Source organism: Ranitomeya imitator, chromosome 5, assembly GCF_032444005.1.
Source record: "Ranitomeya imitator isolate aRanImi1 chromosome 5, aRanImi1.pri, whole genome shotgun sequence".
Classification (NCBI taxonomy): Eukaryota; Metazoa; Chordata; class Amphibia; order Anura; family Dendrobatidae; genus Ranitomeya; species Ranitomeya imitator.
The window spans coordinates 382,439,093-382,454,191 of record NC_091286.1 but is presented as its reverse complement, the minus strand read 5'-3'; positions in this window follow the sequence as shown (position 1 = coordinate 382,454,191).

Sequence of the window (15,099 nt, the reverse complement as noted above, 5' to 3'; positions counted from 1 at the left end):
TAGGCGGATTATAATAAAGACAATCTTGGCTACTGCCTGGGTTCTGGCGTTCCGAGGGCCCATCGCCAGATTGCTCTCAGTTATAATGTTTTCATGCTGCCATTCAGCATCATCGGCAGCGCAGCCATATATAGGACGCTATACAGTGACTCACAATGTATACAGGAGGCTATGTGCAGCTCATATAGTATATAAGAGACTATGTGCAGGCTCATAATGTATATAGGAGGATAAATGGGGGCTCACACTGTATAAAGGTTGCTATGTGTTAGCTCATTCTGCATATAGGAGGCTATGTGCGGGCTTACACTGTATACAAGAAACTATGTGTGGGTTAATACTATATATAGGAGGCTATGTGGGGATTCATACTGTATATAGTAGGCTATAAGGGGGCTCACATTGTATACAGGAGGTTATGTGCAGGCTCATACTGCATATAGGAGGCTATATGGGGCTCACACTGTATGCAAGAGGCTATGTGCAGGTTTATACTGTATATAGGAGGCTATTTTAGAGCTCACACTGTATTCAGGAGGCTATGTGCAGGATCATACTGCATATAGGAGGTTGTGTGCGGGCTCATACTGTATATAGGAAACTATGTAGTGGTTCATACAGTACATAGGGGCTATAAGGAGCTCATACTATATATAGGAGGCTGTGTGCAGGCTCATACTGTATATACATTAGGCTATGTAAAGGTTCATACTGTATATAGAAGGTTTTGTGGGGCCTCATACTATATATAGGATGCTATGTGCGGACTCATACTATATATAGGGGACTGAGTGTGGGTTTGTACTGTATATAGGATGCTATGTAGGGGCTCATACTGTATATAGTGGGCTATATGCGGCTCATACTTTATATAGGAAGCTAAGCACAGATTCAATATATATAGGAGGCTATGTGTGGGCACATACTGTATACAGGAGGCAGTGCCGGGCTCATACTGTGTATAGGAGGCTATGTAGGGGCTCATACTGTATATATGGGGCTATATGGGGGTCATCTATATATATAATTGCCTAAGGGTTTTTCCGTCTGTCTGTCTGTCTGTCTGTCCTGGAAATCCCAGCTCTCTGATTGGTCGAGGCCGCCAGGCCTCGACCAATCAGAGACCGGCACAGCATCGACGTAGAAATCCCGCGTCTCTGATTGGTCGAGGCCGCCAGGCCTCGACCAATCAGCAACGGGCACAGCGACGATGATGTCATAAAGGACATAGAAATCCCGCGTCTGATTGGTCGAGGCCGCCAGGCCTCGACCAATCAGCAACGGGCACAGCGACGATGATGTCATAAAGGACGTAGACATCTCACGTTTCTGATTCAGCAACGGGCACAGTATCGACGTAGATGTCATAATGGTTGCCATGGCGACGATGATGTCATAAAGGTTGCCTCGACCAATCAGCGACGGGCACAGTGTGCCGCGAATTCTGGAATCATCATTGTCCATATACTACGGGGACATGCATATTCTAGAATACCCGATGCGTTAGAATCGGCCTCGACCAATCAGCAACGGGCACAGCGACGATGATGTCATAAAGGACGTAGACATCCCGCGTCTCTGATTGGTCGAGGCCGCCAGGCCTCGACCAATCAGCAACGGGCACAGCGACGATGATGTCATAATGGTTGCCATGGCGACGATGATGTCATAAAGGTTGCCTCGACCAATCAGCAACGGGCACAGCGACGACGATGTCATAAAGGACGTAGACATCTCACGTTTCTGATTCAGCGACGGGCACAGTATCGACGTAGATGTCATAATGGTTGCCATGGCGACGATGATGTCATAAAGGTTGCCTCGACCAATCAGCGATGGGCACAGCGACGATGATGTCATAATGGTTGCCATGGCGACGATGATGTCATAAAGGTTGCCTCGAACCAATCAGCGACGGGCACAGTGTGCAGCGAATTCTGGAATCATCATTGTCCATATACTACGGGGACATGCATATTCTAGAATACCCGATGCATTAGAATCGGGCCACAATCTAGTACTCTATATAAGGCTATGTGCAGACTCATAACATATATAGGAGACTATATGCGGGTTCACACTGTGTACAAGAGGCCCCTGTGGGGGCTCATACTGTATATAGGTGGCTATATTGGGGCTGACATTGTATACAGGAGGCTATGTGCGGGCTCAAAGTTTATATAGGAGGCTATATGGGGACTCACACTGTATAAAGGAGGTTACATGCGGGCTTATACTATATATAGGAGGCTATATGGGTGCTCACACTATATGCAGAAGGTTATGTGCTGGCTCCTTCTGTGTATAAGAGGCTATATGGGGGCTCACACTGTATACAAGAGGCTATGTGAGGGCTCCTACTGTATATAGGAGACTATATGGTTGCTGACACTGTAAACAGGAGGCTAAGTGTGAGCTCCTACTGTATATATGAGGCTATATGGGGGCTCGCATTGTATGCAGGAGGCTATGTGCTGGCTCCTTCTGTATATAGGAGGCTATACGGGGTCTCACACTGTATTCAGGAGGCTATGTGTGGGTACATACTGTAAGTAGGAGGCTATATGGGGGCTCACACTGTATACAGGAGGCTATATGCAGACTCTTACTGTATAAAGGAGGTTATGTGGTTGCTCATAGTGTATATAAGATACTATGTCTGAGCTCATACTGTATATAGGAGGCTATGTGGGGGCTTATACTATATATATGGGGAATGTTAGGGCTCATGTTGTATATATGAGGCTGTGTGCAGGCTAATACTGTATACAAGGGGTTAAGTAAGGGTTCATACTGTATATAGAAGGCAATATGGAGGCTCATACTATATATAGGAGGCTATGTGTGGGCTCATACTATATACAGTATAGGAGATTATGCTCAGACTCATAATACTTATAGGAGGCTATGTTGGGGCTCATGCTGTATATAGGAGGCAATGTGTGGGTGCATACTATATATAGGAGACTATGCGCAGGCTCATGCTGCATACAGGAGGCTATTTGCTGGCTCATACTATATTTAGGAGGTGACGTGGGGCTTATACTGTACACTCCCTGACAGAAGTTATGTCGCTTATTCATGCTATGGATAATAAAAGCTTATAACCTGACGTTAAATTCATCCATTGGTTGTATAAATTATTCTTTTGAAAGCTGAAACCCTCTGCAATGTGGTTTAGGTTAAGGAGATAAATTGGCATTAATGCAGAAATATTGATCAGTTAATGGACACAGAATGGTCAGATTTTGGCAAGACAAAAGTTTTGTCGCCCACAGAAAATAATGTGATATTCAAACAAATAATTAACTTAAAATACAAATATATGTTGCATAACATTGGTGAATGAAGTTGTGGTGCTATTAGAGTCATATTTAATATTTTGTGTGACTTCCATGAGCTTGAAGGACTGCATCCATGCAGTTCAAAAATGATTCATACAATTTATTAATGAAGTCATCAGGAATAGCAAAGAATGCAGTCTTACATGCCTCCCAGAGTTCTAGATTCTTTGGTTTTGTCTTCCAAGCTTCCTCTTTCTTCCTACCCCAAACATGCTCAATGATGTTCATGTCTGGTGACTGGGCTGGCCAGTCCTTGAGCACCTTGATCTTTTTTGCCTGGAGGAACTTTGTTATAGAGATGGACGTATGAGATGGAGCACCATTCTGCTGCAGAATTTGACCCCTTTTGTGATTTGGAATATAAGAGGTAGCTAATACTTCTTGATATTTTAGGCTATTGATATTGCCTTCCACCTTGCAAATGTTTTGCACATCCCCATACTGTATGTAACCCCAGACCATGATCTTTCCACCACCAAATTTAACTGTTTTCTGGGTGTATTTTGGATCCATATGGGCTCCAGTAGGTCTCCTGCAGTATTTGCGGCAACTGTGGTGTAATTATACAGAAGATTTATCAGAGAAAGCCACCTTCTGCCACTTTTCCAGCATCCATCTGTTTAGCAGGCTGTGGGACTTTGCAAATGCCACACGGTTTTTTATTTGCCTTTTGTTTAGTGCTGGCTTCTGGGCACTGATTCGACCATGGAGGCCATTTAAAGACAGAATCCTACAAACTGTTCTAGTTGACACATGGACTTGAGGTGAACAGGCCTGTTGGAGCTCTGCTGCAGTGGAAGAGGGGTTTACTTTGGATTTTCTAACCAACAAACATTCCTCCTGAGCAGTTGTCTTAATTCTTTGCACTAATGCTGAATTCTGACAAGGTGGCTCTTTTAGTTCTTGGTGCTGTAACTGTAGAAATAATCGATTTTGCAATTTGTCCAAAATACCTTTAAATAGTCCTGGGGCAGGTCTTTCCCCCCTAATGCAGACGCAGCACCGCCGTCACTCATGCCCTCTTGGCGCCTGGCGCCTCCTCCTCAGCGTTGTTTTCAACTGTCCCGGCACCTGCATCTTATGCCTTGGGCATGCGCAGTTAGCGCTGCCCATCTTCTGACATCATTTGATGTCTTCCTGACTGCGCCTGTATGGCTGCGCTGCCCGCGATCCCGCCCTGTAGTGTGAATAAATCAGAAGACACTGCGGGGTGGGATCTCGGGCAGCATGGCTGCACAGGCGCAGTCAGCAAGACATGAAATGATGTCAGAAGACGGGCAGCACTAACTGCGCATGACCAAGGCATAAGATAACAGCGCAGGTGCCGGGACAGTGGAAAACAGCGCTGAGGAGGTGGTGCAAGGCGCCAAGAGGGCGTGAGTGATGGTAGTGCTGTGTCTGCATTGGGGGGAAAGACCTGCCCCAGGACTATTTCAAGGTATTTTGGACAAATTGCAAAATTGATTATTTCTGCAGTTACAGCACCAAGAACTAAAAGAGCCACCTTGTCAGAATGCAGCATTAGTGCTGCAAAAGGTGGCTCTATAAGTTACAAACGCCTGGGGGGTGACAGGTTCCCTTTAAATTCATCATGATAGTTGGGAAATGCTTGTGATTTGTGTTGAGCAATACCTTCCGATATCCATAAGTATCAGTATCAGATTGTATCGGCCGATATTCAAAAAATATCGGATATCGCCGATACTGATACCCGATACCAATGCAAGTCAATGGGACAAAAATATTGGAATTAAAATAAACACTTTCTTTCCTTGTAGGTTAATTCTACATGAAGGAAAGCAACTAAGAATAATGTAGGATGTATTGGGGGAGGTGGAGGAGACATTAAAGGCATAGAGATTTAGCCTAATCAAATGGAATAGCAGGAATTAAATTTTTTTTAAGACGTTCGGAGTTACAAAGCTATTGACTATGTTACGATTTTTTATATTTATTCAGATATTTATGTTTCACTACTTCCATGCTGTTCACCTTCTTTTTAACTTCTCCCACACTTTCTTCTTCATCATCCTCAGCAGCATCATCTTTTCCATCAACTTCTCCTTCACCTTATTCATCTTCTTCTTCTTCACCTTCTTCGTATTATTTTTTTTTTACATTTTTCATACTTTTTTTATTCAACTGTTATTCTTCTTCATAATCAACTTCTTCATATTCTTCTTCTTCATCATATTCTTATTTGTGACAGCCAGGCCTTCCTGTAGTTGTTATCTATAAAAGTTTGAAGATTACACCTTCTGTTCTGCCTGTCGCAAAAGATTTACAACAGGATTTGTCCGCCTTCAGTTTGGCCTGCAGCAGCAGGTTTTTTCCAGGGGCACCACGAGGAGGAACGGACTCACCCACACACTGCTTAGTCTTCTTCTGCTTATAATTTAGATAATATCTTTTGCTCTGATTTTTAGTCTTATGCTTAATGTTCTTCTGCTTTTTGTTCTGCAGCTTCTTGTTCTTCTGCTTCTCGGTCTTCAGGGTCATCATCTTTAGGGTCTTGAACTTGGAAATGTAGCAGAAGGTACAAGAGCAAGACCCTGCCGAGAACCAGCTGACGGTACTGGAACCCGGATGGCTAGCCGAAGGTCCAAGAGCCAATTGAACAACCGAGGACCAGCTGACGTTACTGGAACCCGGTTACTAAGCAGGAGGTACCCGTGCCAGAAAGCACTACCAAGGACCACCTGACGTTGGTGGAAATCGGATACCCAGAAGGAGGCACCTAAGCCAAAGGCTCTGCCCGGAACCAGCTGACGGTACTGGAACCAGCATGGGGAGCAGAAGGTACAAGAGCAAAAGACAATGCCGAGAACCAGCAGACGGTACTGGAACCCGGATGGCTAGCCGAAGGTACAAGAGCCAATGAAACAACCGAGGACCAACTGACGTTTCTGGAACCCGGTTACTAAGCAGGAGGTACCCGTGCCTGAAGGCACTACCTAGGACCACCTGACGTTGGAGGAACTCGGATATCCAGAAGGAGGCACCTAAGCCAAAGGCTCTGCCCGGATCCAGCTGACGGCACTGGAACCAGGATGGGGAGCAGAAGGTTCAAGAGCAAAAGACCCTGCCGAGAACCAGCTGATGGTACTGGAACCCGGATGGCTAGCCGAAGGTACAAGAGCCAATGAAACTACCGAGGACCAGCTAATGTTACTGGAACCCGGTTACTAAGCAGGAGGTACCCGTGCCACAAAGCACTACCAAGGACTACCTGACGTTGGTGGAACTCAGACACCCAGAAGGAGGCACCTAAGCCAAAGGCTCTGCCTGGAACCAGCTGACGGTACTGGAACCAGGGGGACCTATTCAAGCTTGTGTTCCTAAGAACCAGCTAATGGTGCTGGAACTCAGATAGGCAGCAGAAGGTCCACAGGAAAAAAAAATGCTAGGCCACGAGCCGCCGTAGCTACCGAAAACCCACAGTCCTACAGGGGGAGCCTGTCCTATTGGCACAACGGAACCAGCCTTCATTGCCAGTTCCCGCAGCCCACATACAAAGCACCTAAACTGCAGGAACCATAGAGTCGGCTAACCAGACCTCAACATGACAGGACAACGTATTGGAGGCAAAGTGACCTTGACACCTCCCGGAAACAGCTGGCGTGCTGGAACCGGGCTGGGCAGGAGGGAGTACCCATGCCAAAGACACTTCTGAGCAGCAACTGGTGGTGTTGGAGCCCAGGGACAGCAGGACACATTGCCGGATACACAGCTGGGGATCAGCTGACGTTACTGAAACACAATAACACGGCAGCTAGTGTTGACAGTGCAGACAGCACTTCCAGGCAGCAACTGGTGGTGTTTGAGCTCAGGGATAGCAGGAGGAGCAGAGTGTTGGCCGAAACCTGCACTCAAGGCAGTTTAATATCTGTTGTTGTGTCAGCGTGGCGGTCGCAGGATACATTGCCGGATACACAGCTGGGGATCAGCTGACGTTACTGAAACCCAATAACACGGCAGCTAGTGTTGACTGTGCAGACAGCAATTCCAGGCAGCAACTGGCGGTGTTGGAGCCCAGGGACAGCAGGAGGAGCAGAGTGTTGGCCGAAGCCTGCACTCGAGGCAGTTTAATATCTGTTGTTGTGTCAGCATGGTGGTCGCAGGACACATTGCCGGAGACACAACAGGGGAGCAGCTGGCATTACTGAACCCCACTGACACATGAGCGAGTGTTTTTCTCTGTGCAGCCAGCACTTTGGGGCACCAACTGGCGGTGTTTGTGCCCAGGGAATCCAGGAGGAGCAGAGTGTAGGCCGAGGCCTGCACGGGAGGCAGTTTAATGTCTGCTGTTGTGCCAGCATGGCGGTCGCAGGACACGTTGCAGGATACACAGCAGGGGAGCAGCTGGCGTTACTGAACCCCACTGACACATGAGCGAGTGTTTTTCTCTGTGCAGCCAGCACTTCCAAGCACGAACTAGCGGTGTTGGAGCCCAGGGTCAATCAGGGTGTAGGCCGAGGCCAAAATGGAGCAAGTTTATTATCTGTTGTAGTGTCAGCGTGGCGGTTGCATAACACATTGCCGGAAACACAGCAGGGGAACAGCTGATGTTATTGAACCCCACTAACACATGAGCGAGTGTTTTTCTCTGTGCAGCCAGCACTTCCGGGCACCAAAGGGCGGTGTTTGTGCCCAGGGAATCCAGGAGGAGCAGAGTGTAGGGCAAGGCCTGCACAGGAGGCAGTTTAATGCCAGTTGTTGTGTCAGCATGGCTGTCGCAGGACACGTTGCTGGAGACACAACAGGGGAGCAGCTGGCGTTACTGAACCCCACTGACACATGAGCGAGTGTTTTTCTCTGTGCAGCCAGCACTTCCGGGCACCAACTGGTGGTATTTGTGCCCAGGGAATCCAGGAGGAATAGAGTTGAAGGCCGAGGCCTGCACGGGAGGCAGTTTAATGTCTGTTGTTGTGTCAGCATGGCGGTCGCAGGACACATTGCAGGATACACAGCAGGGGAGCAGCTGGCGTTACTGAACCCCACTGACACATGAGCGAGTGTTTTTCTCTGTGCAGCCAGCACTTCCGGGCACCAACTGGTGGTGTTTGTGTCCAGGGAATCCAGGAGGAGCAGAGTGTAGGCCGAGGCCTGCACGGGAGGCAGTTTAATGTCTGCTGTTGTGCCAGCATGGCGGTCGCAGGACACGTTGCTGGATACACAGCAGGGGAACAGCTGGCGTTACTGAACCTCATTAACACATGAGCAAGTGTTTTTCTCTGTGCAGCCAGCACTTCCGTGCACCAACTGGTGGTGTTTGTGCCCAGGGAATCTATGAGGAGCGGAGTGTAGGCCGAGGCCTGCACGGGAGGCAGTTTAATGTCTGTTGTTGTGTCAGTGTGGCGGTCGCTGGACATGTTGCCGGATACACAGCAGGGGAACATCTGGCGCTACTGTACTTCACTAACACATGAGCGAGTATTTTTCTCTGTGTAGCCAGCACTTCCATGCACCCACTGGTGGTGTTTGTGCCCGGGGAGTCCAGGAGGAGCAGAATGTAGGCCGAGGCCTGCATGGGAGGCAGTTTAATGTCTGTTGTTGTGTCAGCGTGGCGGTCGCTGGACATGTTGCCAGATACACAGCAGGGGAGCAGCTGGCGTTACTGAACCCCACTGACACATAAGCGAGTGTTTTTCTCTGTGCATCCAGCACTTCCGAGCACCAACTAGCGGTGTTGGAGCCCTGGGTCAATCAGGGTGTAGGCCAAGGCCAAAATGGAGCCAGTTTGTTTTCTGTTGTAGTGTCAGCGTGGCAGTTGCAGAACACATTGCCGGATACACAGCAGGGGAACAGCTGATGTTACTGAACCCACTAACAAATGAGCAAGTGTTTTTCTCTGTGCAGCCAGCACTTCCGAGCACCAAATGGCGGTATTTGTGCCCAGGGAATCCAGGAGGAGCAGACTTTAGTTATTGCTGCACACACAGCAGGGGAGCAGCTGATATTACTGAATCCTAATAACAGAGGAGCGACGGTTGACTGTGCAGACATCACTTCTGGGCAACAACTGACGGTGTTGAAGCCCAGGGAAAGCAGGAGGAGCAGACTTCAGTTATTGCTGCACACACAGCAGGTGAACAGCTGATGTTACTAAACCCCAATAACAGAGGAGCAATTGTTGACTGTGCAGACAGCATTTCCAGGCAACAACTGGCGGTGTTGAAGCCCAGGGAAAGCAGGAGGAGCAGACTTTAGTTATTGCCGCACACACAGCAGGGGAAAAGCTGACGTTACTGAAACCCAATAACACTGGGTCATGTGTTGACTGTGCAGACACTTCTGAGCAGCAACTGGCGGTGTTGGAGCCCAGGGATTACAGTTCAGGTGGTAGAAACATGAACACAACAGGAGACCGGGATACTGTTGCCAACCAATTATTTAATCTGGAAGAAGACTGGAAAATTCCTGTGAGATCCAGGCCTTGTTCATTTTCAGAAAAGTAAGCCGTCAACGTTATCGGAGGATAGTTGCATGTGACAGTCTGTTAGTACACCCCCTGAGGCACTAAAGACGCGTTCCGATAATACACTAGCAGCAGGGCAAGCCAGCACCTCCAATGCATACTAGCTAAGCTTTGGCCATGTATCCAGCTTAGAGACCCAAAACTTGAAGGGGGAAGAGCTGTCTGGGAGTACACTGAGAGGGCAAGCCATGCAGTCTGTCACCATCTGACGGAAACGCTGCCTCCTGCTGACTGGAGCCGTCTGTGATGGTGTAGACATTTGTGGCGGGCACACAAAACTTTGCCACTGTCTTGCCTTGTGCTGAGGCACTGCTTCTACTCCCTGTTTGTGCTGAGCTTCCTCCACTGCCTCAACGCACAGAGCTGCTTTGTAAAGCACTAGCAGAATACAGTTAGAAATTAATATGTGCATTTGCACTTTATGTATTGCGTCTTAACCTTAGGCTGCGCTGATTCTCCTCTCTTTTGCACTAGCAGAACTCCTCTCGATTGGACTGGAGAAAATGATGGACTGCACCAGTGTGTCTTGGTACTCCCATATTTTACGCTCCCGGTTCAACGGTGTTATGAGGCTTTGAACGTTGTCCCGGTAGCAAGGATCTAGGAGGGTGTACACCCAAGAATCAGCTGTTTTGAGAATGTAGACGATGTGGCGGTCATTTCTCAGGCACTGCAGCATGAAATCAACCATGTGCTGCAGACTGCCAACTGGCCAAGAAACGCTGTCCCCTGCTTGAGGCGTGACTTCTGCCTGCTCAGCATCACCCCACCCTCCCTCTACACACTGACTACTGGAGAATTGTGTAACTCCCTCCTTTGGAGAGATGTCTTCCTCCTCCACTGACTCCTCCTCATCCTCCTCACAAAGTGTCCCCTGCCTAGGCCTTTGTGAGGAACCACGTTGCGCAGACTGTCCAGAAGCAGATTGCATTTGTGACTCCTCATCCTCCATCTCTTCCACAACATCATCCCTTAGCGCTTGCAGTGTTCTTTCAAGCAGGTAGATAAGGGAGACAGTCATGCTGACTAGTGCATCATCTGTACTCGCCATCCACGTGGAATCATCAATGGCACGCAAAACCTGGCAGATATCTTTCATAGTGGCCCACTCAGTGTTTGTGAAGTCTGCACGGCACGCAGTGTGACTTCTTTGTGCCTGATGCAGCTGGTACTCCTTTACTGCTGGCTGCTGCTCACACAACCGCTCCAACATACTGTATGTAATGTTGAATTCCACCTGGTGGGTAGGTCACATATGATGCGATGTTCCGGAAGGTGGAATCGGCGCTGCCGAACTGCAATGTGCGATCTTGCCATGCTGGAACGCTGCAAGTGAGCACACTCTAGGTGGACCTTGTGCAGCAGTGCATCAAGATCTGGATAGTCCCTCAAAAAACTCTGCACGACCAAGTTGAGCATATGTGCCAGACATGGGATGTGAGTGAGGTTGCCTAGGCCCAGAGCTGCCACCAGGTTTCGGCCATTGTCACACACTACCATGCCTGGCTGGGGATTCATTGGCACAAACCACATGTCGCTCTCCTGCTTGATGGCATTCCAGAGCTCCTGCGCTGTGTGGCTTTGATTCCCCAAAGAAATTAATTTCAGTATGGCCTGTTGACGTTTGGCCACGGCTGTGCTCATATCGGTTGTAACAGGTAAGCATTCACGGGTCAAGGTGGAGGTAGACCATGACTGCTCCTGCAGCGATGATTCTGAGGAACTGGAGTATGAGGAGGAGGCAATGTGTACAGACTGGATGCCTGCAATCCTTGGAGTTGGCAGGACACGTACAGCGCCACTCGCAAGATCTGTCCCTGGCTCCACAAGATTGACCCAATGGGCAGTGAGGGAAAGGTATCATCCCTGTCCATGGTGACTTGTCCAAGCATCGGTGGTGAGGTGGACCTTGCTACTGATGGCGTTTAGTAGTGCATGTTTAATGTTTCCCTCCACATGTTTTGCAGGGCAGGGACGGCTTGCCTGCTGAAATAAAAGCGGCTGGGCACGTTGTATTGTGGGACTGCCAATGCCATCAAGTTACGGAAGGTGTCAGTCTCCACCAGCCTGAATGACAGCATTTCAAGGGACAGTAGATTTGCAATGCCAGCATTTAGAGCCTGTGCTCCTGTGTGTGGTTTGCCGAGAATGGCCACCTTTTCTCCCATGCCTGTGCTACCGATGGCTGTGGAGTGGGCTGGGAGTGTGAGGATGACTGGGAACGTGGTGCTGTGGGTGGAATTACCCTGGGTCTCTGGACAACAGTGCCAGAGGTTCTTCCATGGTGATCCTGTGAGGAAGCCGAACCAGCTGTGTGTGAGCTGAAGGAAGAGTCAACAACACGAGCTGAAGAGATGGTAGGTGCCGCTGTATGTTGGCCTAGGTCTTCAGTGTGTTTTTGTAACTCCACCACGTGCTTGGTCCGCACATGTTTCCACATATTTGTGGTATTGAGGTTGCTGACACTTTTCCCTCTTTTGACTTTCTGATGACACACCTTGCATTTGACTAAGCAAATGTCATCTGCATCTATGTCAAAAAAGGACCAGGCACTGCAAGTCTTGGGAGCACCCGTTTTGGCTTTTGGAAGAGGCATGCTCCTAATGTGTGCTGAAGTGGAGGCTACAGGCACCGCAGTCTTCCCCCTCCCTCTCCCTCTTTGGGCCATTCGGGGAATCTCTTCCTCAAAGCTGCTCCCACCACCTTCCTAAACCTCACGCCATGATGGGTCAAGGACCTCATCATCTACACTACCCTCTTCCACCAACTGCTTCTCCTGGGTAGTCTCAGCAGCACAGTATGCACCTGAAAATGGCACCTGAGTTTCATCATCAGATGGGTACTGAGGTGTGCTGACCGGAGGCACTGGCCCACTCGCCTCTTCAGAATCAGAGAGACAAAGCTGTTGGGCATCACTGCATACTACCTCTTCTTCCATTTCTCCAGTGCTGCTTGGCTGGCCCCCTCTTTCCAAGCCAAGAGATTCAGAGAACAGAAGTAGAGATGGCTCCTGTCCTGGGCTCTCTGACTGCCTGGGCAATTTGGCAGGTGGTGAAGAGACAGATGGGTGCTCTCCCGTACTCTGTGCCTGAGAGGATGTGGCACCAATTGAAGTTGATGCGTTAGCTGCCATCCATCCGACAACGGCTTCAATTTGTTCTTCCCGCAGCAGCGGGGTACGGCGATCTCCTACAAAGCAGCGCATGAAGGACTGTTCCCTGCTGAAACTGGGTGATGATGAGTTACCGGTGGGCGCAGCTGGCACAGAATCCCCACATCCTCTCCCTGCTCCACGCCCACACCCATGTGCCTTACTCCCTGCCTTCTTCATCTTGGTAGAGTGATAAAGATAGGAAGAAAAGTACTGAGGGCTTAGTGTGCTTATTCCTGAACAGCTCCTAACAGGTATAAGAAACACTAATTTTCCAAAGTGTGGACTAGACGTTTATATGAGCTAATGTGGCCTACACAACTGTAAAGTGGTGTGTTTGGTGAACTGTATTAATTTTTTTTTTTTTGCAGAACAGACTACAGAGTGAGCTGCACTCACACACAGACCGTGCAGACAGCCGTGAACGGCACTGCAAGGCCAAAAAAAGTTCCTCTATGTACTCCTGTATAGTGTTTTTCCACAATCTAGCAGGATACAGATGGAAAGCCACTAATAGGATAAATTTGAACAAATGTGCAGCAGGCTGCACTAATTGAGAAACGGACAATGGAACAGTATGAGGCAGTGACGCACCCTGAGCTGACTACAACTGGCTGTGGTTTATATGAGCTAATGTGGCCTACACAACTGTAAAGTGGTGTGTTTGGTGAACTGTATTAATTTTTTTTTTTTGCAGAACAGACTACAGAGTGAGCTGCACTCACACAGAGACCATGCAGACCACCATGAACGGCGCTGCAAGGCCAAAAAAGCTCCTCTATGCAATCCTATAGTGTTTTCCCACAATCTGGCTGCATACGGATGGGAAGCCACTAATAGGATAAATTTGAACAAATGTGCAGCTGGCTGCACTAATTGAAAAACGGACAATGGAATGGTATGAGGCAGTGATGCACCCTGAGCTGACTACAACCAGCGGTGGCTGCAGACCAGACTACAGAGTGAGCTGCTCTCACACAGACTCCTTGCAGACACCTGTGAACAGCGCTCCAAGGCAAAAACAAGCTTCTCACACAGCGGTTGCTAAATTAGCCTGGGTAAAGCACAATGAAGCAAATAGCTATCTCTAAACTGGCCCTCAGTCAGAACACAATATCCTGTCCCTAACTGAATTCACAGCAGAGTGAACTCAAAATGGTGGCAGCGATTTTTATAGTGCATCATGACATTTTTTCAGCAGCCAATCACAGCCATGCCGGTAGTTACATGCCTACCATGCAGGACAGGATGTGCCCACACTTCTTATCATTCCTCATTGGCTGAATTCGGGCTCTTTGAATTATGGGAACTTCCGATTCCGGTATCCGATATACTGAAAGTATCGGAACTTGGTATCGGAATTCCGATACAGCAAATATCGGCTGATACCCGATATTTGAAGTATCGGAATGCTCAACACTACTTATGATTCCTAAAAACTGTTCATTTAGATGTGATAGCAAGAACTCAGTATTAAGGGGTGGCATTTGCTAATGATACTTTTTTAGATTATGCATTATATTTTGTATTAATATTTCTTCAGAAAGTTTCACATCCTAATTGTAAACATACATTGCCATTGTGACCTGTATCTTTATTGCAAAACATATCAGTATTGCTTTCTGAGAAGAAATATCTACCTCCTCAAACTTAAAGAAAACAATTATCCTGTCTTCTGAAAACACAATCCTTTATTAGTTGACTGTAGTAAGTTGCACAGCTGGAGACATGCTGTTCTCCCAGGGTGTGCTCTGTAAGGTCTTCCACGACAGTTTATATCATTCGTGTCATTCGTTTATCATTGTCCAAATGTTGTTCTTTCTAAATTTGAGTTAAACATTTTTAGACTTTGAAACAATAACAAATACAGGCAGAACCAACCGAATGGCAAAATCAGACAACTCCCAGCTGTGAACTGGTAACAGATCTCTGTCTAATCAGGCACTGAACTGTAAATGTTCCCATTTTGTAATAGGATTTTTATAAACAAATTACAGTATTACAGTATCAAGATTTGCTCTCTAGGTTCTATAACTATATATTTTGTTCTGCATTTACAGTATGCTGATACGTAGAAATATAAGCAGAACCCATTTATATTCTCCAATTATAACATTTAGCTATTT